Source organism: Triticum urartu, chromosome 7A (genome assembly GCF_056163025.1).
Source record: "Triticum urartu cultivar PI428250 chromosome 7A, HENAU_Tu73, whole genome shotgun sequence".
In the NCBI taxonomy this organism is placed as follows: domain Eukaryota; kingdom Viridiplantae; phylum Streptophyta; class Magnoliopsida; order Poales; family Poaceae; genus Triticum; species Triticum urartu.
This window is the reverse complement of record NC_141879.1, coordinates 206,188,632-206,209,854: the sequence shown is the minus strand read 5'-3', so window position 1 is coordinate 206,209,854 and position 21,223 is coordinate 206,188,632. Positions and strand designations below refer to the sequence as shown.

Below are 21,223 nucleotides of genomic sequence, written 5' to 3'. Positions count from 1 at the left end.
GAGTGAAGACGCAGCTCTCTCTTCCTAACCAAACATCATCCATCATTACAAAAGGGCTACCAGAAGAGAACAAGTGTATGCATCAAACTAAATACAGATCCTACTACACCAAGTGTACGCATCTAACTAACTGGCTCAGTTAGACGTTACTATTTATTAAGTTGTGGAGATTGGCTGACGGCTTGAACCAGATGGGTGCCTGACGGGGGAAACTCCAGCCAACAGGTCGAAGTCTGATACTTGCGACCTTCTCTCCTACTTTGGGCTACAGAGCGTGGCGGCACATATCAGGGTATGGTGCATGCAGAGATGTATGGTACGCTGTGCACACACAGTTTTGCCTGATGAACGAAACCGTGCTGCCATCATGATCCTTGCCGTCGGTTATCTCCTGGTTAATCGGATAATTCAGTCCGACAAACAGAGAGCGTGTACCAAGGCTACTTACCAGCCTCCAATCAAAAATTCCTGAAGGCCCAGAGAAGCTGGGATCCTGCTCAAAGACCTTGCAGTGACTGTGATTGTATTCCACGAAACAACACGTCCGGTACGTGCGAACGATCATCAATCTTTCGCCGTTGTCTGATCGAGCCAGGAACCACCTGCAACTGCCATGCCGCTTTTCTTTGAAAGGTTATGGGATTAGGAAGGGTAGGGACACTAGGCGGCCTACAACATCATATCAAGTTGGAGTCAAATAAAAAAGGGCTCTTAATTTAGTCAATCTTAAGAACTGCATGTTATGAGCATGAATATTTTTTCAGCAAATGTTGACAGTAATATAAGCAAGCCATCATGATATCATAGGAAAGTAACATACTGCTGTAACAGCCGCTTGTAGCGATGACTGGAGTAGGCCAGCAATACGGCCATCCATAGAAGGAGTCGACAGCGTAAATGAAGCCCTTGTGTTCAATGGCATCAGAGAACCATGGAGGATGTATGATCCTGCGATGGACGTGCAGATTTATCCACTTACCGCAGTGACCTGTCAGATAGGCGAGACTGCGGTTGAAGAACGCAATTAGCCTGAAGTCTTTATAATTCGCAGATCTTGTGGGCACTTGGCAGATTACAACCTTGAGCAAATCAAACTTGGTATCATGTTGGCTACTGTAACTGGGCCGCGGTGCCAAAGCAGTGCAGTGTTAATCGAAGGAAGGGGGATCAATCGCCGGGTGTAGACCTCCACGAGCATCCAGCTGCCGCGACCGTCGACGAGCACCATCCAAGACGTGTTCATGCCGACCCAGTACATACCCTTAATGTAGTTGAGGCTGACGGTGATCGGATCGTAGTCAAGGGGGTTGATGCTCGCCACCCTACGATCGTTATGCTGCGTGACACGCCGTTTCTGAAGATCAGGCGGCATCAGCAAGCAAGGAGCTGGCTTAAAAAGCTCTGGCCTGAGGCCTTTGAGTAAACGGTACAGCCTCGACGAGCACACGACGAGCGGCATGGTACTAAGATTGTCCACACGCGAAACATGAGCTTGATTACCTCTGTGGGGAGCGAATTCCAGCCACTCTTTCAGCGGACGCTGCTCGGTTCTGCCATTGTTAGTGCTTGGGTTTCGGACGAGGGGGGAGGCGCCTTAGCGGGGATGGAAGATTGGACGAGATTATGTGCGAACAAAGATGGAGAAGCGAATATGTGCTGCAGGAAGTGGACAGGTGATGATGACTACAGCACGCCACTTGACTTACGAGACACATACCAGCAGCGTAGGGTCATGTTGATGCCAGACAACTTGCTTGAGTGATCATAGTACTGGTACTCCCTACAGTGCTATGCCCTAACTTGCTTGAGTAGAGTAGCAGAGTAGGACTCTGCTCTACTACTAGCACCGGAGGAGTAGTATATTCTAATCTAAAATATTTACAAACTTCAATGCCCGAGCATGGAACGACTACGAACCATGCTCAAAGATCGTGTCTACGTGGTATTTGGACATGGGCGACAACCTCAACACCAACGGTGCTGCTCCCGTTGCACTGTATGTGTTTCTGTCCTTCCTGTTTGAAATCGTGGTAGAATTCATGATTTATTTTGTGCTTATTCAGATTAAATCTCGTAGTAACTTGCTCATATATTCAACTAGCACAACATCCCCTACAGCCACTCTCGTTTCATGGACGGCCTGGTCGATGCCTCCAAGGAGCCCTTCGTCCACTGCTATGAGTGCCCGATGCCGTTTTGTGGCTCGCCGGCGGACATGGTGCATCACCTCACGGATGCGTGCAGCGGCCACTGCTGGCCCTTGGTGGAGAACATCAAGTAGGAGACGTGCTACCCGTTCACCATGCCGGAGTCACTGGAGGATCACCGCCGCCTGCTAGTCTCGGAGGAGGACGACATCATCTTCCTCTTGATCGTGGGCACCGGCGAGGCCCGCGCAGGCCACCACCCCATCTCTGTAATGTGTGTCAGGGGCGACGCTGCTGATGCTGACACTGACACGAGGCCGATGTACGGGTGCGTGGTCAGTGTTACTACTCCTCCGGGTCGCGTGGGCGGCGACACCGGCCTCATCGAACGGACTTGGACTCTGGGGAGCTGGGACTATCCCGCCAATGAGGACTTGGAAAATCCATGGCATCCTTTACCCGCCGACGCGGTGCACAGGGACTCCAAGGAGGTTCACCTGGACATATGTATTATCAAGTTAAATGTTGATCATTAGTCTTCTCTCAATGTAATCCGCTGTCTAAGCATGTGGAGACTTCCATGCAGGATCTTGCTCTATTGGAGTATCGCGCATGAATAAAAGTGTATCCGTTTATGGTTTAGTCTAGAATCTTCCATGTATGAATTTTTAATACAATACTGGTGAAAGACTTACAATGAACCATTTCTTACATCTCCTTTGCCCGCTTGCAAGTCATCCTGATTTAATCCCTCTGTCTAGGTGTATAAGGGCATGGTTAATATTACTTAATAGTATAGCCAACTGTTGACTATAAGAAAGTGCCATGTCATCTGTAGCCAACATGTATAACAATCGATACTCAAAAACTAATTCTTAAAGATCATTTCTTGCAAAGCACAATAAGTGTTATTTCTTCACAAGTTTTGGATGCAGGTTGAACAGTTGAACGCTTTTGTTTGCAAAAGATACCTTTTTATCTATTTCACCCAGATGTTTGTGAGCTCTAGAGATGAAATAATATCCGAAGAAACCTATCGATACCCGTTACACATGAGATGACCCCCACATCCTTTGTCAAAATAAAGAACTCCCCGATCAATGCATTTCACTCTTCGGTGCAATGCACGGGCACCTTACTCATTCAAAACTATGTTCAAATACGAATCCAACAATATAGTTTTTTTGGACATGCACTAACATTTTGTCATTTAAATCTTCAGTCAAATTCAATGGGGGACTAATAAACCACGACCGATGTAGTACAAGTGTAGAGGGCGGCGCTGCACGGGAGTCTCACCTCTCACCCCGCTCGTGGCGTGGTAGTAAAGCCGTCATATCACAAAACCCAACCACTCCCAGTAATAAGTGGCCTCGTAAAATAAACGGACAAGCAACCATCACATCCCTCCGTCTTTTTTGCATTTCATCTCTCTACATTTACTTTCTCCGGTTCATCTCGCACACTCGATCCCTAGCTACTACTCCTAGGGCCAGTTCTTTTGGCGGCTTCCCCAGCTTTTCCCACAAGACTAGTCACAGTGGAGAGTAACAATAAGGCGCCTCACCCATTTATTTGGGCTTCTAAACTACTACTCCGACCTGGTTTATCCCTCACCATTGTAAGTTGTGCTAAATTTTGACCAAAGATTTAACTGGTTTATTCCTCACCGTTGTAATCCCTCCATCTAGGTGTGTAAGTCATCTTACGAAAACCAAATAATCCCAAAACACTTAGGCGCGGTGCATTAACTTCTACCTCGTTTCTTGTTTCTTGACATATCAACCAATAAGAGATAAAGAGTGTGCATGCTTTTAATGACTTGAGATATCAAACACGACATGAAGTGGTTAGTTCATTGCATGCAATACTATTAATTAGCAAATAAACATTAACATTTCTTTGTTTTCTCCTCCTCCTTGGTCACGGTGCACAGCCTAAGATGACTTACTCACCTAGACGGATGGAGTAGCGCATGTGACATGCACTAACATTTCATTAGTTAAATTTATGATCAAAATTTGACATAGATTACAATGGGGACCAATAAACCAGGACAAAGGTAGTAGTTATGGGATTACTAATCTAGAAGCCTAAAAGAACTGGCCCCTAGTACTCCTACTAGTAGTAGTACTCAAGTTGGAATTCCAATTGCACGGCACAACTTGTTAGGCAAAAAAAATTGATACAGGGTGTAGGAAGCAGTTTGGGAATTTGCATTCCTTTCCAACCAGTGAGATACTCCATACAAAGTATGACAGAGAAATAACCACAGAGAAGGAAGCTAAAAGTAAACAATCAAATGAGCATTTTTGCATTTGTTTTGCATTGAATCGTTAGACAAGCTTGACTAGTGTTGTTTTTCTACTTTTACAAAAACCGCATCGTAATGTTAAAACATGCATTTGCACGTACATAAGTAATAGTAGTACTCCCTCCGTCTAGGTGTATAAGTCTTATCTCCTTCTTGGTCATGGTGCACAACCAAAGATGACTTATTGACCTGGACGGAGGGAGAAGCACAGTCTGCAAGCATATATCGAGAGAGACATGTAGTGCGATAGTATATAGTAAAGTTTGTGCTATATGCACGTACTTGCAAAATGCGTACGAATACACAAGGTTTCCAAACTTTCCCTTTTTACATACTTAATTAAGGACGCTCAAAATTCCTGAATGTTCGGGATTTATCATTTGCGTTCCAAAACTAATGAGATCGCCTTACAAAACAAAAATTATACTCCTCCTAAAAGCCACGGCGCTCGTAGGAGCGCTTGCGGCGCGCCACCAGTGCCCTGGTGCGCGGCCGTTTCCCAGCGCGCCGACACAACGCCGCATCCTCAGCCTCACAACTCGCGAGGTGCTGATTGGCGGCTTGCCGGCGGGCGAGCGCGATCTCACCGGTGTGGTGATCCGGCGCCAACAGGTACTCCTCCTCGCTGGAAGCGTGCACCCGGTCCATGTACCGCCAAGCATAGATGAGGCGGTTGGGCCCGACTGCATTCAGGGCATCGGCACGAGCGTCCTCTACCACCCTCATGGCCCTCGCATGAGCCTTCTGCCAAAGAGCCAATTTCCCGACTCTCTCGGACGTGACATAGGCCTCCCAGGCAGCTTGTTCCACGGTGCGCTTCTCTTCCTCGGCCTTCTTCTCCGCCTCTATTTTGGCGCGCTCTACTGGAGGCAAAGCCTCCCACAAGGCGACATCCATTTCTTTCCAAAGCTCCTCAAGGCTGGGGGGGCTCGACGGGCGGCGCGGCATTCTCCTCGTAGCGGGGAAACGACGCGTCCTCCGGCGCGCGTGCTGGCGAGATTGGGAACGCCAACCCGTCCACCACGATGCGTCGCGGCGAGGATCGGAACTCCGACGCGTCCTCCTCGACTAGTGGCGGCGAGGAACGGAACGGCGATGCGTCGCGTCGCAGCGAGGAGCGGAACACCGACGCGTCCTCCTCGACTACTGGTGGCGAGGAACGGAACGGCGATGCGTCGCGGCGAGGAGCGGAACACTGATGCGTCATCCTCGACTAGTGGCAGTGAGGAACGGAACGGCGACGCGTGACCGTCCGCGCGGTGCGGCGAGGGGCTCCTAGGGCTTGGGAGGGGCGATGCCATGGTGGTCGACATGAGAGGGAGGGGAGGAGATAGCAATGAACGTGAACGTGAGGGGGAGGAGATAGCGATGTCGTGGGAGGCGCAATATTTATAGCGAGCAATGGCACACCTACGTAAGATATGGACTGAGCTGCACTGACTTAACTGCAGGTCCAGTTGCGTCACTGACATGTGGGCCAGACCCCTGTTGGGCCCATATGTCAGTGACCCAATGCACCTGTAGTTAAGTAACAGCTACGTGGGCATATTTGTTGGAGTAAATTATGGTGGAGCGAAGGGGTGGAAATATTGCTGGTCACAACGAATTGGACGAGCGTGGGGGGAGGAGAGTCATGCATGCAGATTTTTTCACATGGGGTGGAGTGGTGGGACCGCCGGAGGGAGTGTAATGCCCTCGATGCGGCTATATCTCCCACGTGCCGAAGCACGACTTAGAGGCATAACCACATTGAAAGCAATGTCACAAATGAGGTAATCTTCACACAACCCATGTAATACATAAGGGAAAGAGAGACATAGTTGGCTTACAATCGCCACTTCACACAATTACATGAACAAAACATTACAACATCAAACTACAATCAAGGTCCGACTATGGAACCAAAATAAAAGAAGAACCCCAAATGCGACAAGGTCCCCGATCGACCCCAACTGGGCTCCACTACTGATCAACTAGAGCGAAACAACACAAGATCTTCATCGAGCTCCTCCTAAGCTTGGTTGCGTCAACTGCACTGACTCATCAGCACCTGCAAACTGGTTTTGGAAGTATCTGTGAGCCACGGGGACTCAGCAATCTCGCACCCTCGCGATCAAGACTATTTAAGCTTATGGGTTAGGTAAAGGTATGAGGTGGAGCTACAGCAAGCGACTAGCATATATGGTGGCTAACAAACGCAAATGAGAGCGAGAAGAGAAGGCAAAAGCACGGTCGAACAACTATGATCAAGAAGTGATCCTAGACAACCTACGTCAAACATAACTCCAACACCGTGTTCACTTCCCGGACTCCGCCGGAAAGAGACCATCACGGTTACACACGCGGTTGATGCATTTTAATTAAGGTCAACTTCAGGTTTCTTACAACCGGACATTAACAAATTCCCATCTACCCATAACCGCGGGCACGGCTTTTGAAAGTTCAATCCCTGCAGGGGAGTCCCAACTTAGCCCATGACAAGCTCTCACGGTCAACGAAGGATATACCTTCTCCCGAGACATTCCGATCAGACTCGGTATCCCGGTTCTACAAGACAACTTCGACAAGTTAAAACAAATCCAGCAACACCGCCCGAATGTGCCGACAAATCCCGATAGGAGCTGCACATATCTCGTTCTCAGGGCACACTCAGATGAACACTACGTACAACTAAAACCAAACCTCGAGTTTCCCCGAGGTGGCACTGCAAGTGGCTCTGTTTGGACCAACACTCAGAGGAGCACTGCCCGGGGGGGTTTAAATAAAGATGACCCTTGAGTCTGCAGAACCCAAGGGAAAGAAAAGGCTAGGTGGCGAATGGTAAAACCAATGTTGGGCATTGCTGGAGGAGTTTTAATCAAGGCGAACTGTCAAGGGGTTCCCATTATAGCCCAACCGCGTAAGGAACGCAAAATCCGGGAACATAACACCGATATGACGGAAACTAGGGCGGCAAGAGTGGAACAAAACACGAGGCATAAGGCCGAGCCTTCCACCCTTTACCAAGTATATAGATGCATTAATTAAATAATAGATATTGTGATATCCCAACAAGTAAACATGTTCCAACAAGGAACAACATCTCCATGTTCCAACAAGGAACAAACTTCAATCTTCACCTACAACTAACAACGCTATAAGAGGGGCTGAGCAAAGCGGTAACATACCCAATCAACGGTTTGCTAGGACAAGGTGGGTTAGAGGCTTGGTTCAACAATATGGGAGGCATGATAAGCAAGTGGTAGGCATTGTAGCATAGGCAGAGCAAAAGAGTGAGCATCTAGCAAGCAAAGATAGATGTGATTTCGAGGGTATGGTCATCTTGCCTGAAATCCCGCAAGGGAGAAGAACAAGTCCATGAAGAAGACAAACGGACGTAGTTGAACGGGTCCTCACAAACGCGACGTTACCGGAACCAACCCGAAGAAGCAAACACCGGAGAGAAGCACACAACATAGTAAACAACCAACACATGACATGGTATGATATGCGGGATGCGGTATGCGATGCATATGCATGATTTGCAAGGGAATTACTGAACCTGGCCTCAACATGGAAATCCAAGAGTGCCACTGGAAAGGTGAGGTGATTTCGGTTGAAATCGATATAAAGATCACCGGAATCCGATGCACGGTTTGGAAATGGTGAGCAAAACAAATATGGCACCGGTCTGCGATAAACAGCAAGTAGCCAACTAAATGCATTAAGATAAATATGCTACAGCACTCAAACATGGCAACAAAATACATGTCAGGGATCCATTCATAATGCTTAACAAAGATGAACACTGAGCTACGGCCAATTCATCAATTAACAGGTTCAAACAAGCATGGCAAAAATGCAAACGGTAATAGCTTTCAGACTTGGTGAAATTAACACTAGTCTGGAATTTCAGATCAGGTAGCACACTTTGGAGCATGAAAACTATATGCTACAGGAACTGAACATGGCAAAGTAAAGCATGGCATGGAGCTACTCAAAGAGCTTAACAAAAGTCCCTTAGTGGCCTTGAGCCAAAATGGATCAGAAAATACAATTGCAAGCATGTGAACATGGCAAAAAACATAATCAGATCACAGACTTCGAGAAAAACTGGAACATGCAAATCTATTAACGAGTAGGCATGTTTACGAGCTCGATGCACTCACTACAGAGCAAGGCATGACAATCTAAGCACACACCCATCAAAAATACACATTATCTAATCTAGACATGGCAAGAACAACAACATAGCATGCACGGATCAACTACAACATCCTAGGCAAAATCTCTAACAAGTAGACAATCTGCCCAGATTCACGACATAGCAAAAGTAGAGCTCGATTGACTCAAGCTAGGGTGCTCCATAATTGCAAACAAAGACATGGATGGATAGAGCACCACAAGATTAACAAATCATCCTTACTGATCATCCTCAGAAGAGGCACGGATCACTAGGAAACAACATGAACATATGGCATATTGATAAAAACAGTCCAAGGACTTAGTGGAATTGCTAAGTCCCTGAAATCAGCATTAACGAATGCACCACTTTGCAAGCTTGTGCTAGTCACCACACATATCACAAAAATACATGGATAGCACCTCTGGAAATATGGCAAAGCATATAACAAAACTCCTGTAGAGCTCAGGGGCATATCATGCACACAATAATCATGGCAAAAAATGACAAATAGCTAACTGGGGCAGCAGATCTGACACTTAACTCAAATAGCACTCTTCCAACAGACTTTCGGGCATCAAGATGAGCTCAAATGAAAATGATGCAATGAGACTAAATGATGTGCTCTCTGAGATGAACATTTTGATATGCTACACGCATGAATCGGAGCTACGGGTGCAAAGTTACGATGCAATGAATATGGGCATTTGAAACATGGAAAACTGGGGGACTTGGTGGAATATAACCTCGCGAAAAAAATAAACCGGGGCGGAGGGAGTGGGCTAGCGGGGACGGAGCTGGGCCGGCTTGGCGCTGCGCTGGGCCTTGGCCCACCTGGCCAGCGACGAGGTGGCCCTCCTCCTCGATCCCGCCTGGATCGAGGGAGACAGGGGGCGGTGGCGCACGTCGGTGGGACGCCAGCGTCGGGGCACGGTGTGGGGTCGCTGGAGGGCGCGAGGGAGGAGGCGAGCCCGGCGCGGGATGGAGGGGCGGCAGGCGCCAGCGCGAGGAGCGGCGACCCGAGGCGGCGAATGGACGGGCGGCGACACGGAAAGGCGGGGCGGCGCGCGGAGGCGAACGGCGGCGAAGGGCAGCGCCGGCGGGATGCGGCGAGCACGACGGCGGTGGAGCTAGGCACGGGAGACCCGCAGCGGAGGCGGCGCAGATCCGGGTCCGGGCGGGCCCATGATGGGCTCGGCGGGCCGTGGGGAGAGAGAGAGGCCGGCGGGGTGAGGTGGCAGCGCGTGAGTGGATGAGAGGGGCGGCCGAGCTGACGTGGCAGCCTCTGGTTGGCCAAAGTGATTTGGCGCCGGGGTGGACATGTCCGGCCGGCGCGGGAGGAAGTGTCCGGCGGCGCGCGGAGGAGTTTTTAGGGTTTGGACTGCGGGATTTTCGAAAGGGATCACATATTTATAGGTAGAGGGAGCTAGGAGAGTCCAAATGAGGTGCGGTTTTCGGCCACGCGATCGTGATCGAACGACCGAGATGATGGAGGAGGTTTAGGTGGGTTTTGGGCCAAATTGAAGGGGTGTTGGGCTGCAACACACATGAGGCCTTTTCGGTCCCTCGGTTAACCGTTGGAGCATCAAACGAAGTCCAAATGGTACGAAACTTGACAGGCGGTCTACCGGTAGTAAACCAAGGCCGCATGACAAGTCTCGGTCCAATCCGAAAACGTTTAACACTCGCACATGAAAGAAAAGTAGAAAGGACCACCGGAGGAGATAGGTGCGCCGGAATGCAAAATGGATAACGGGGAAAATGCTCGGATGCATGAGACGAACACGTATGCAAATGAAATGCACATGATGACATGATATGCGATGCATGACACGCAAGCAATGACAACGCAACACCAGCGAATAACTGGAGGACACCTGGCACATCGGTCTCGGGGCGTTACAGGGAGAAGGAGAGTTTGGCAGGCATATTGTTTCCACACATCGAGAGGAAAAGATTTGGAGACGAACGGGCTTCCTGCAGGTATGGGGAACGGTGCATAATAAGTCATCTTGCATGCCGGGCTAGGTATAGTCTCAAGTCACTAAAAACATACATGCCCCACACATGTTCATATTTCAAGGTGCACTAAATTATTGTATGTGATGATTAAGGCTGGCCATAATGGTGGTATCTTAGCTGGTATCATGCACACGGGAATAGCAAACATGCTGATGCAGCAAAGAATTAAAGAGGAGAGGGGGTTAGAGTAACTAGTGTTCATGCATGCATTGGTAAACACATTTTTTTGTGAAGAACGACAGCACTAGTTGAGTACTTTTGCAGACTTCAAAAACTATTCCAGCACCTCTACTATCTTGCTAAGAGTAGGTGAAATTTTTGAATCGAGCCCTTTAAACTAGAAGGGAGGTAGTGGTACTCTAATAGCTAACCTTGTTGTGATGACAAGATAGGACATGGCACGCACTTGGACGGAGGAACTAGTCTGCATTGTGCATTTAAGTTTTGCCTGAAGTCAATGTACCTCTACTTTCACCAGACTTATAGAAAAATGTGTCAACATTCGCAATGTGAAATCAATATTTTTACACTCATTATAAAACGTAGTTCTTATACTCATTATAATCAGTATTGTAGATATAGATATTTTTAGTATAAATTTGGTGGTGGGATTTCATTGATGCCTGTCAAAGCATGGAGGAAGCGGAGCTTAGGGCTTGCATTGTCGGTCTCTACATAGGTATTTCTCTTCATAATCCTGTAATTTTAGAGACTGATTGCGCTTTTGTGGTAGCGTCTCTTGCATCGGGGACTATGACAGGTCTACTATGTGTGACCTGAAGATGAAAGCGTTGAGCATCTCGAAGTTGATGAACAATCTTAAATTGTCAAAGATTAGCCGTTCGGCCAATAAGGTGGCACACTTAATCGCTAAGTATAGCTTTGACAATAGATTAGATGGTATTATTGTAAATAACGTACCGCCCTGTGTGGTGAATATTGTATCGAATGAGTGTACTGGTGTGGCTGGTTAATTAATATAAGGTGGTGTTCAAAAAAGTATAAATTTGGTCAAACACTTTGCAAACGGTTGACAGGAGTAAAAAGGACCTGAGGGAGTATCATGCATGCGGAGTAGGCAAAAAAATTGCTTTTCTAAAAAAAGGCATAAAAATTGCTCATTTATAGCCGGTCGAAGTCTCAAAGGGCGCGACCGCGCGAGGGAGGCGAAGGTCGTGGGAGGCGCGACGTTTGATGGAATTAAGTGAAGTTACATCCACGCGCCGGCATGGCGTGCGAACAGGCAGAAGCTATACCGTCAGGCCTACGATATGGGTCTAGTAGACATGACATCTAGTGGGTCCCGCATAGTTCTCGAGAACTCTTTGGGGGCTTGCAGCCGTTTATCCACCGGGCAAGCCAGCAACCCCACGCTGTTCGCACGCCCTACTCGTCCCCGTCTTCTACCTTACAACAGTTCGCTCCCAGTCATCCCGTCCTTTAACATTAGTTCGCTCCCAGTTTTTTTTGCGGGGTACAACAGTTCAACTTCTCCTAACCCTCCTCCAAAATCCATGGCCTCCCAAATCTCCATGGTCGCCGCTGAGTACCAGGTTAGAGCCACCACCGGTGATCACTTCATCGTCATCTACACACATGGATCCGAGACGGTGAAAGCATGGCTTGCTCGCTTCCTACGCATGTTCAATAGTTCAACGGATGAGTGGGTCACTGGGCTAGATGTTGAGTACACCACAGTCCTGCGACGAGAGAAGGATCTAAAGGACGAAGAGAGGAAGAAGCCCGCCGTGATCCAGGTTTGCGTACATAACGTTTGCTTGGTCTACCACATATGCCATGCCGACGTTGAGTGCCAGGATTTTAAGAACTTCCTCAAGGACAAAAGAGTGAAATTTCTTACTGTAGGCTTTAAGAATGACATGGATGTCCTGCATCGGATAGGTCTCGTTGTAGGCCGGCCCTTCGATCTTCAGAAGGCAAGCCTGGTGTCCTCCTCTCAACCTTCAATGCTGACCCTGGCAGCAGCCATGATTGATCCTTCGTATGCTAAACTGAAGAAACCTCATCACGAGTTTCATCATGCATGAGTCGAAGACATTAGATGAAGATCACATCCTGTACGCAGCAATGGATGCCTACCTTTGTTTAAATATCTACAAGGGTTGGATGAAGAAGTAGAGCCCAGTGTCCGGTTCAAGCAAAGAAGCGTCGACGAAGAGGAAGAGGAAGACACCACGCACCAGATTTCCCTACCGCTGAGTGTTGGGAAAAGTCACTTTCGCCAACAGACAGTTGGTCGGGAAAACTTCTATCGGATTGTTGGTCGGCAATATTTTCATACCACGACCAACTGTTGGTCGGGAATACTTAGATATTTGATGTCTGACAGTCGGTCAGGAAAGCTTCTGTCTCCATCCGACTGTTGGTCGGCAATTTATGCCGACCGACTGTTGGTTGCCAATTGGGCCGGCCCGTCGATCTCTTCGCGCGTGAGGGCCCAAAAGTTGGCGCCCAGCCTCCCTCGCATTTTTCCGTTCAGCCTAGTTCCGCAAACCTAATCCTCCCACGCACTCCCTCCGCCGCCGGCGCACTCAAATTCCCCAAACCTTATCCTCTCACGTGTTGCCTTCGCCGCCGGCCAATAGCCATCTAGCAGCCCGCACGCCGTCACCGCGGCAGCGAGGTTGCGGCACTGTCCCCATCATCCTCCTGCACCCCTACCGCTAACCCTAGCTTGTGCCCGATCACCTTCAACCACCAAGGCCCGATGGTGGACGCCGTCGTTCATCTCAGATCCAGGGGTGTGAGAGACGTGGGTCACCTGGGAGACAGAGCACTCACACCCTCCTCGTCACCCAGGCCCGCACCGCCGCCGCCACGCCATGGGCCTCCTCCGATCTGCAGTCGCCGGTTTGTTTGAAGGAGGATCTGGCCGTTGACTGGTGGTGCTTCCCCTCCCCGGGGGTGAGTGTTCTTTTCCCTCTCCTCTCCTTCTCCCCACCTCCCCAATCGGTTCTGTCGTTAGTTGATTTGTTTGCTTTTCCCTTTTCTCTTCAGAAGAAGATCCACGATGACTTGTGGTAGTACTTCTACCCAGAAAGCAGCGCCTCGGTCGGGAGCTTGAGCTCGAGCAGACTGTAAAGAACAGGGGCTCTATCTGCTAATGGGGTAGCCCGAAATGCAGTCTAAGAGCTAGCTACTGCTCGTGTGATTTCTGGAGATGAGAGGATGATAACTTGAGAGGAACAAGCTTGGTGCTATGATTGCAAAAAAAAAAAATCTATACTACAGGTAATCCTTTCAGTGTTGCAGGAAATCCTAGTTCATTACTTTCTATATATATAAATGTATCCCCGGATCTGTGCTTTGAGAAGAGGGACAACCCCGAGAACTAGCTTCAGGTTCCACAAAAAGTCCAAATAATCGTACTAATGTTTCAGACTTTAGTTAAGCATTGTAGAATTCTTGCAAACATAGGAGTATATTCAATTTTCATGCTCTGAACCAGGTGAGAGTTGAGACACCATACACAAGCCCTGCAAGCGGGCAGAAATACACCTCTTCGTCAACAACTTCTACAAGGATGATATTAACCTAGAGGCTGGAGCCTTGCCACTCTTTCCGTCCAACAACAAGGTATCGTTTACTTTTTCTCTCCCCACATCCAATTCTTCCCTGTTCCTGTGCCTCATGCTTATTTCTTGCTGTAGGGCAACACACTGCAAGTGCTTGTTAAATTGTTAGTCTCAATGCTCCAATTCTAGCAGAAGGATTTTTGGTAGGAAGACATAGCATCACTCACGGTTGTATAGATTTACTGTTGTATTTCTATATTTTTGCAAAATTAGTTCTGTAAAACTTGCAGATTAGTTCAGTCCTTAAGTGGTTTTACACCTGGGCTTTTATTAACTTACAACTCTTTCCTCTGTAATTCTGTGTTCTGTAGAACTTAGTTCAATTTTTATGGAATCAAGATAAAATACATATCTAGCAGTTTGTATTTGTACAGTCATGCTTCTATAAATTTTATAGTTGTTTTTTCTCCATAAATTTCCTTCGGTAGTTCTGTAGCTTCCAGAATAGTTCAGATGTTAAGTGGTTTTACTCTTAGGCTTGTATACGTCTGCAACCTTTTTTTATCTGTAATTTTGGAACATTTGTTCTGTAAAACTTCAGTTCAGTTTCTGGAAAACAAGATTAAATACGTATTTGTAAAACTTCAGTTCAGTTTCTGGAAACAAGATTCAATACGTATCTTATCAGTTTCTAAGTTGCAGTCATGCTTCTACACATTTTACAGTTGTATTTTCTGTGAATTTGCTTCAGTCGTTCTGTAAAACATTCAGAATAGTTCACTTCTGGAATGAAGAGTTAATATGTATTAAGTGGTTTTGTAATTTATCTTTTTTGCTTTTATAGATTTCCAGCTGTATTTTATTTGTAATTTTTCCTCAGTAGTTCTGGAATGAAGTAATTAAGCTGCTGTTCTAATTTATTCTCAGTCTTTTTCTATAGATATTACAGTTGCATTTTTCTGTAATTTACACTTAGACTGAATTAAGTTGTATCGGTTTGCATATATATACTGTTCCGTTGGGTATAGATTACTTTTTCTCTATCTAATTTATAGCTTTTTGTATATATGAATGTTTTCTATATAATACTTAAGTGGTCTTCTGAATTATACATTATTTGCTTCCATATACTACTGAAATGAGTTCTGGTTCCAGATGTGAAGAGAAGAACAAGGGATCGAACATATGTGAAAATGATGAAGTGATTCTGTGAGGAACTTACCAGGCTTTCTCCATGTTCAGGTGCAAAGGGGCCTCAAGTGCAGCGTTCAGGTTCAGTGCACTTATTACGCTGTCACGTTTTTTTCTGAGTCTATTTTGGTTTGCAGACGTTTTTGGTCGCGTGATGTAAATTCACACATACATTTATATTTTCTATTCGTATTCATGTTACTCTGTAAATGTTAGATATCTAGGAATGTTGCCATGTTCCATTCTTTATATACTAAATATAAATATCCATCCCAATTTTTTTGTGTAGATGAAAATTGAGGCACTTTCTTTACTCTGTTCTAAAAGGTATGACCAAGTTCATTTGTTGTAACTACAAACTAGAATATGTATATGGACCTGACTTTTGTTATTGGAGGTGAGCATATATTTGTGTTGGAAATGCCCTCTTAAATATTTTCAGATTCAGATTTGATGTCGAGCTAGCTAATTAGTATTAGAATCCCTATTTTTAATGTAGCCTTTTTTAGACAATTAAATATATGCCACTTCAAGAGGCGTAGATTGTCAAGTCGTGGTTAGCATCGGAAATTGTCCGTGTACATTATTTGCTAGAGATTTTAGTTCTGCCACTAATACCATCATTTTCTTATTCATGTTTGGTGAAATCTCGAGTTAAATCTCTATAGTACCTTGGTTTATCGCATCAGGAATTAGTTAAGCCATGGACACGTGACATGGTTTTGTAGACATCTTCCTCATTTTCTTTCTGCTCCTTCCTTTCAATTATGGCAACTGCTACTGCATACGAATGCCTAGTTGTTGTATCTGCTCCTCTTACCTAGTTCCTCATATGACACTTTCTGTTATTTGAATTGTTACATGTTCTGATTGCATGACTTAGGTGATCTTTTTTCCAGTTTTGGTATGGATAGCTAAGCCCTTCTATTATTTCTAGAAACTAGTGTGTAAGCAGTCAACACTATTTACATGTGAATGTTTTAAGATGTAATATCATTTCTAGCAGCATGTGGTTCACTAAACAAAAAAAGGGTCTGCTTCACATATGGAATGTTTGCAAATTAAAAAAAATCAAAGGAAATTCAGTTTTTGATAGTGTATTATAATTGGGACTTGTTTAACTTTTGTAGGAAGCAAACAGAAGGACTGCTCTCACAAGGGTACATGAAGCTAGTGATCCACGTCAACTGGATATTTTAGCTTTCATTTTGTACAACTATGTCTTATTTTAGAACCTTTTGTGAACATTATGTATGTTGTCTTGGTGGCTATGTTTAGAACAGATTGAAGTATATGTATCTGACAAATTTTTAATGGAATAAAAAAATGTTTGGTGTACCTGATGTATGGTGTCTCGTGTTTATGTTTTGAAGAGAACTATATGTATGTGACAATTAGTACCATATGTTAAATAAGTTGTGGTTGGCTAAACAAAATGTTGGCGTAATGTTGGTCGGAAAAAGAACACACCGTCGGATTGTTGGTTGGCAAAGGTTTGCAGGGCCATCAGATTGTTGGTTGGTAAAACAAATGCTGTCAGACAGTCGGTCAGGAAAGGGGCCAACAGAAAGTTGGTCGGTAAAAACATCATCGGACAGTCGGTCGGGAAATGTTCTAATTAGCTGTCAAGCAGTCGGTTGGCAAAGGTATGTCGGTCAGGAAAGGCTTTTCCCGTCTGGACTTTCCCCAACAAACATGGTCGGTCGGCAATAGTTTTTCCCGTCCGATTGTTTGTTGGCAGAGGCTGTTTTCCCGACCAATCTAGCTGTTGGGGTTGCAGTGTTGTGGTGTAGTGAGGGACGAGGACGAAGTCGAGGATGTGGACTCGGACTCCGAGTAGGTGGCAGTGCCGTCGCTCATGCTGGTTCTACTGCAGTGTCACGCGGACTAGTTGCTTAGTTTATTTTCAAGGGTGTGTTGTGCTGAGGCCCCAGCAGAACTATGTTTATATTTTTTCTCGTTATTTGATCTCTTTAGTATGTACAGTAGTACTAGTACTATGTCTTACTACTGTTCTTCTTGAAGTTGGTACTACTGCTCGTATCTTCGTGTTCCTACTGTACTTAATACGTTTATAATAGTAGTATAATTTGGGTCAGTCGATTTGTGAAAGAAGTTCGACGGAGCAAAGGAAGAAGACGACAAAAGAGGTGGAAGAAGCCCTTATAGCCATCCATGTTGCATCAAACGGCTCACATGAGTCGACTGACCCAAATTGCTCCTTCATATTGCAGGATCCACGTGACATTCAAGGTCTCGAAGGTAGATTCCGCGTCCGCACCCGGTTTGCGGGCTCGACGCGCGTGCGACCGGCTTCCGCCGCGAAAGCCACCATGCGCGCCTCCTCCGCGCGGGCGGAGACGACAATGACACGCTAGTTCCTCCTCGCCGGCGTGCTGGAGCACGCGCTCGTCCTCCTCTTCGTACGCTGCGTGCATTGACACGGCTCCACCAGCTGCTCGCGTGCTTGGCAGCACGGCGGCATCACGAGGAGGGACTGCAGACGACGTGAGCGGGCGAGCCTTTGGCTTCATGGCACAGGGATGGCGGCGACACGGCGGTGATTGGCGAGAAATTGTTGGCCGGAGCAGGCGGGCACCGGCATGTGCAACGGCGGCGGTGGCATATTGATGAGTGCGCGTGTGGGAGCTTACTTTAGTTTTATATATAAGGTTGGTCAAACTTAAAATAAAACCATACTAGTACACGTAAACATTAGACTTATGCAGCGCTTTTATTAGTTAGTACCACAACCACGATACGGAATCCTGTGCAAGCGCGTGAACCACGACCGCGCGGTCGATCGAACGGTGCGTCATAGTGTCGCGCTCGAAGGACATCCACCGAACCTTTTTGTGTGTGTGAAAACAATCCTCGAATATTACTCAACTTTTTTTTCCTGTGAAAGTTCTTGGCGCTGCAATATTTCCATATATTTGAATTTAGCTCCAGTTCGTGTTTATTTGGATTTGGATGTTTGAGGTGCGCCCTAGTTTTTTTAATACTGATTTTGTGTGTGACTGAGAGAGAACGTGTGTATGTGTCCATATGTGTGGTGTGGCGGAAGGGCAATGTGGAGATGGTGTGCGTGTGATACAGACATAGAGAGGTGTGAATGTGCAAATGATCATGCATGAGTGAGACATAGACAGATGTCGATACATTGTGTATACATGAGAGAACGGTCTTCTAGTTTACTTGTGTGTGTGTGAGAGAGAGAGAGGGAGAGAGAGAGACAGAGAGAGGAGCATCCGTAACACAACAACCATCTCTCTCGATTCGTCCGTCCCTCGCACGGTCGCATGCAACACATGCATCAACGCGCACATTTTGACACCCTCACCCGGCCCCTGCCCACCTCAAGGCCCGCACAATCTCTTTGTGAATACCCATTTCTCTCCTTAGGTTTGTTTTCTCTCAATATCTGACACACACACACACACACACACAGAGAGAGACACGCAGCACAACACACACACACACACACTCCCTCGAGCACACAATTCATCCCCATCCAAGGTTATACGGCGACCACTCTCGCTTGTGCTTCTTTGCACCCCAACATGCACAACACCTCAATCTTCAAAGAGGGCATCGAGCATATCGAAGGCGGCGACCACACCGCGCTAGACAATGCGGGGTCATTTGGAAGCAGGGTGGTGTGACGACGGCTGACTGACTCCTCCCCCACCCTCTCTCTCTCTTGCACAAAATTACCAATCCCTCTCTCCCCCGCACAAAATTGTCAATCCCTCAACCCACGAGGTCCTTCCCCTCTCGTCCATGTTTTTCCAGCTCTCTCATCAAACATGTTGTCTCTTCTCCTTCCACGTATACAGAATCCAGATGCACACACATCTCATGTATATTACATGTATCCATCTTTCTCACAGACCTAACTTATTCCTCTCTCTATCTCTCTCTGTCTCGTTAGGTTTGTCTCCTACTCTCTCGTCCACATACATACAATCTTTCCCGCCCTATCTGCTCCATCGTTAAAAGCTCTCTCTGCATGTTTCATTCACACATTGGGATCTGTCAAAATGTTGCTTCTATAATGGCCGATGTAGAGTTATGGTTGTTTTTGTTGCATCCTACAAAGTAATAACTATGAAATGCATTTAGATTCTCATTTGACTGGAATTATGTGAGTTTGAGCATGTTGTGAAGTACTATAGACCTTGTATACATCTTGGGATTCAACAATGATTGTAACTATTGAATTGTATAGACCATTACATTCGAAGTCAATAGACTAATATATTTATTTCACAATTTCAACAAATGATTAGTTCACTACAAACTAAGAAAACAAATGTGTACTCCCTCCATTTTTATTTAAGTCTGCGTATTAGCATTGGTCAAAGTCAAGTTTTGTAAACTCTCAGAAAGCTTATAACAAAAACTATTAACATATACAATAACAAATAAATACCATTAGATTCATTATTGAATGTACTTTCACATCATACATATTTGTTATGGTAAATGTTTATATTTTTCTATAAACTTGGTCAAACTTTAGGAAGTTTGACTTCGGTCAAACCTAATATGTAGAGTTTACTACTACTACTCGCTAGTTGCTTAGCCGAATCACTCAAAACGCCACACAGGGAGTCCAGTGTCACAAAATTTTGAGGTCGGTTGGAAAATCTCCCGCGACCTTGATTCAAGCAGTGGGAAGTTACCATCATAGCCTTCGGAACAGGCCTACGGATGACGCTTGGTAGGGGGCTGTTTTCGTAACTTCAGGTTCACCCTACCCAGCCAACCCCACCCCGGCACCCAGAGTAGTACGCCTGAATACTCCCCATTTTCTATCCCCACCGCAAAATAGACTTCTCCACGACATCGCAGCCTTCGTGCTCCTCCCCTTTACATCGGCGCACTCGTCCACCGCAGCGCATCTGCCTCATGGACGTCCTCGTACGCCGCACTGGAGCCGGTCCACCATCGTCGTCGTACACGGAGCCTCTTCCCCGGCATCGTCTTCCACGGTTTCGGATCTGCTTCCCGGAAGCCGACGCCAAGCGCAGAAGTACCACCGTCGTGGACAATGAACTGACTCCTGTTGCCGACCATGACTCATAGAGGTCGCCGCGACCATCATTCTCCTCCTCAATTGGTATTGTGTGTATTGAATCACTTAGCAGTACATGTGCAGTTCCAATTTTGTTCATACCTACCCTTCAAATTTCCTGGGTGCTATTGTTCCCGTAAAAGTAATTGGTTATAGCCTCCATTGTCCAACAGAATATCAGCTTGTAATTGTGCGTCGCTCCTGTATCGCGCTATTCTTGGGTAGGTTTTTCATCTGCAACCAGTAGTGTGGCAAATGATGAAAAAGTTTTTAGAACTAGCAAGATGCCCGTGCGTTGCACGCATCAAGATGCATTTGTATGAGTAGTTTCTCTTGTGGGAGAAAAGGATGAACGAGGGAAGGCCTTATTTGCAAATCTGGAGAGGGGTATGGGTATCTTTTTTCCAAAATTCACATTTGTTTCCTTCCTATCTGTCAGATATAAATCGGACGACCTATATTGCAAGAAAAAAAGTATAGAGAAAAAAAGTAGACAGTAAAGGAAGTAGAGATAAATATTAAGTATTAAATAAATATAACAGTAGAGAAGAGAGTAGAGATATCATGTTGAGATTTTTAAAGCGCCGCGTGTTGCGATTCTGTTGGAGATGCTCTAACATGGCAGACGAGTGCTTTAATGTTGCCCACAAGATGCTCGAGTATTACTAGTAGTATATTTTTATAGCCATGTTGAACCACGAGTGCGAACATGCAGAGGAGCAATGAATACCAAACACGGGATATTCGGGACATCTTCAAGGAGTGTGGCAA

General features: G+C 46.3%; 1 long non-coding RNA gene across 6 annotated transcripts; it reads left to right on the top strand.

Annotated features, from left to right (window-relative positions):
- The first annotated feature begins 13,121 nt into the window (after nt 1-13,121).
- Nucleotides 13,122-16,715, top strand: LOC125519173 (uncharacterized). 6 transcript variants are annotated; one of them, XR_015610826.1, is made up of 5 exons: nt 13,123-13,570; nt 13,664-13,897; nt 14,115-15,453; nt 15,662-15,699; nt 16,503-16,715. It is a non-coding gene; the product is annotated as an uncharacterized LOC125519173 (long non-coding RNA). The 6 variants fall into 6 exon arrangements; XR_007288200.2 differs by having other exon boundaries at nt 13,122-13,570; nt 14,115-15,699; XR_015610825.1 differs by having other exon boundaries at nt 15,662-16,715.
- Nucleotides 16,716-21,223: the final 4,508 nt, after the last annotated feature.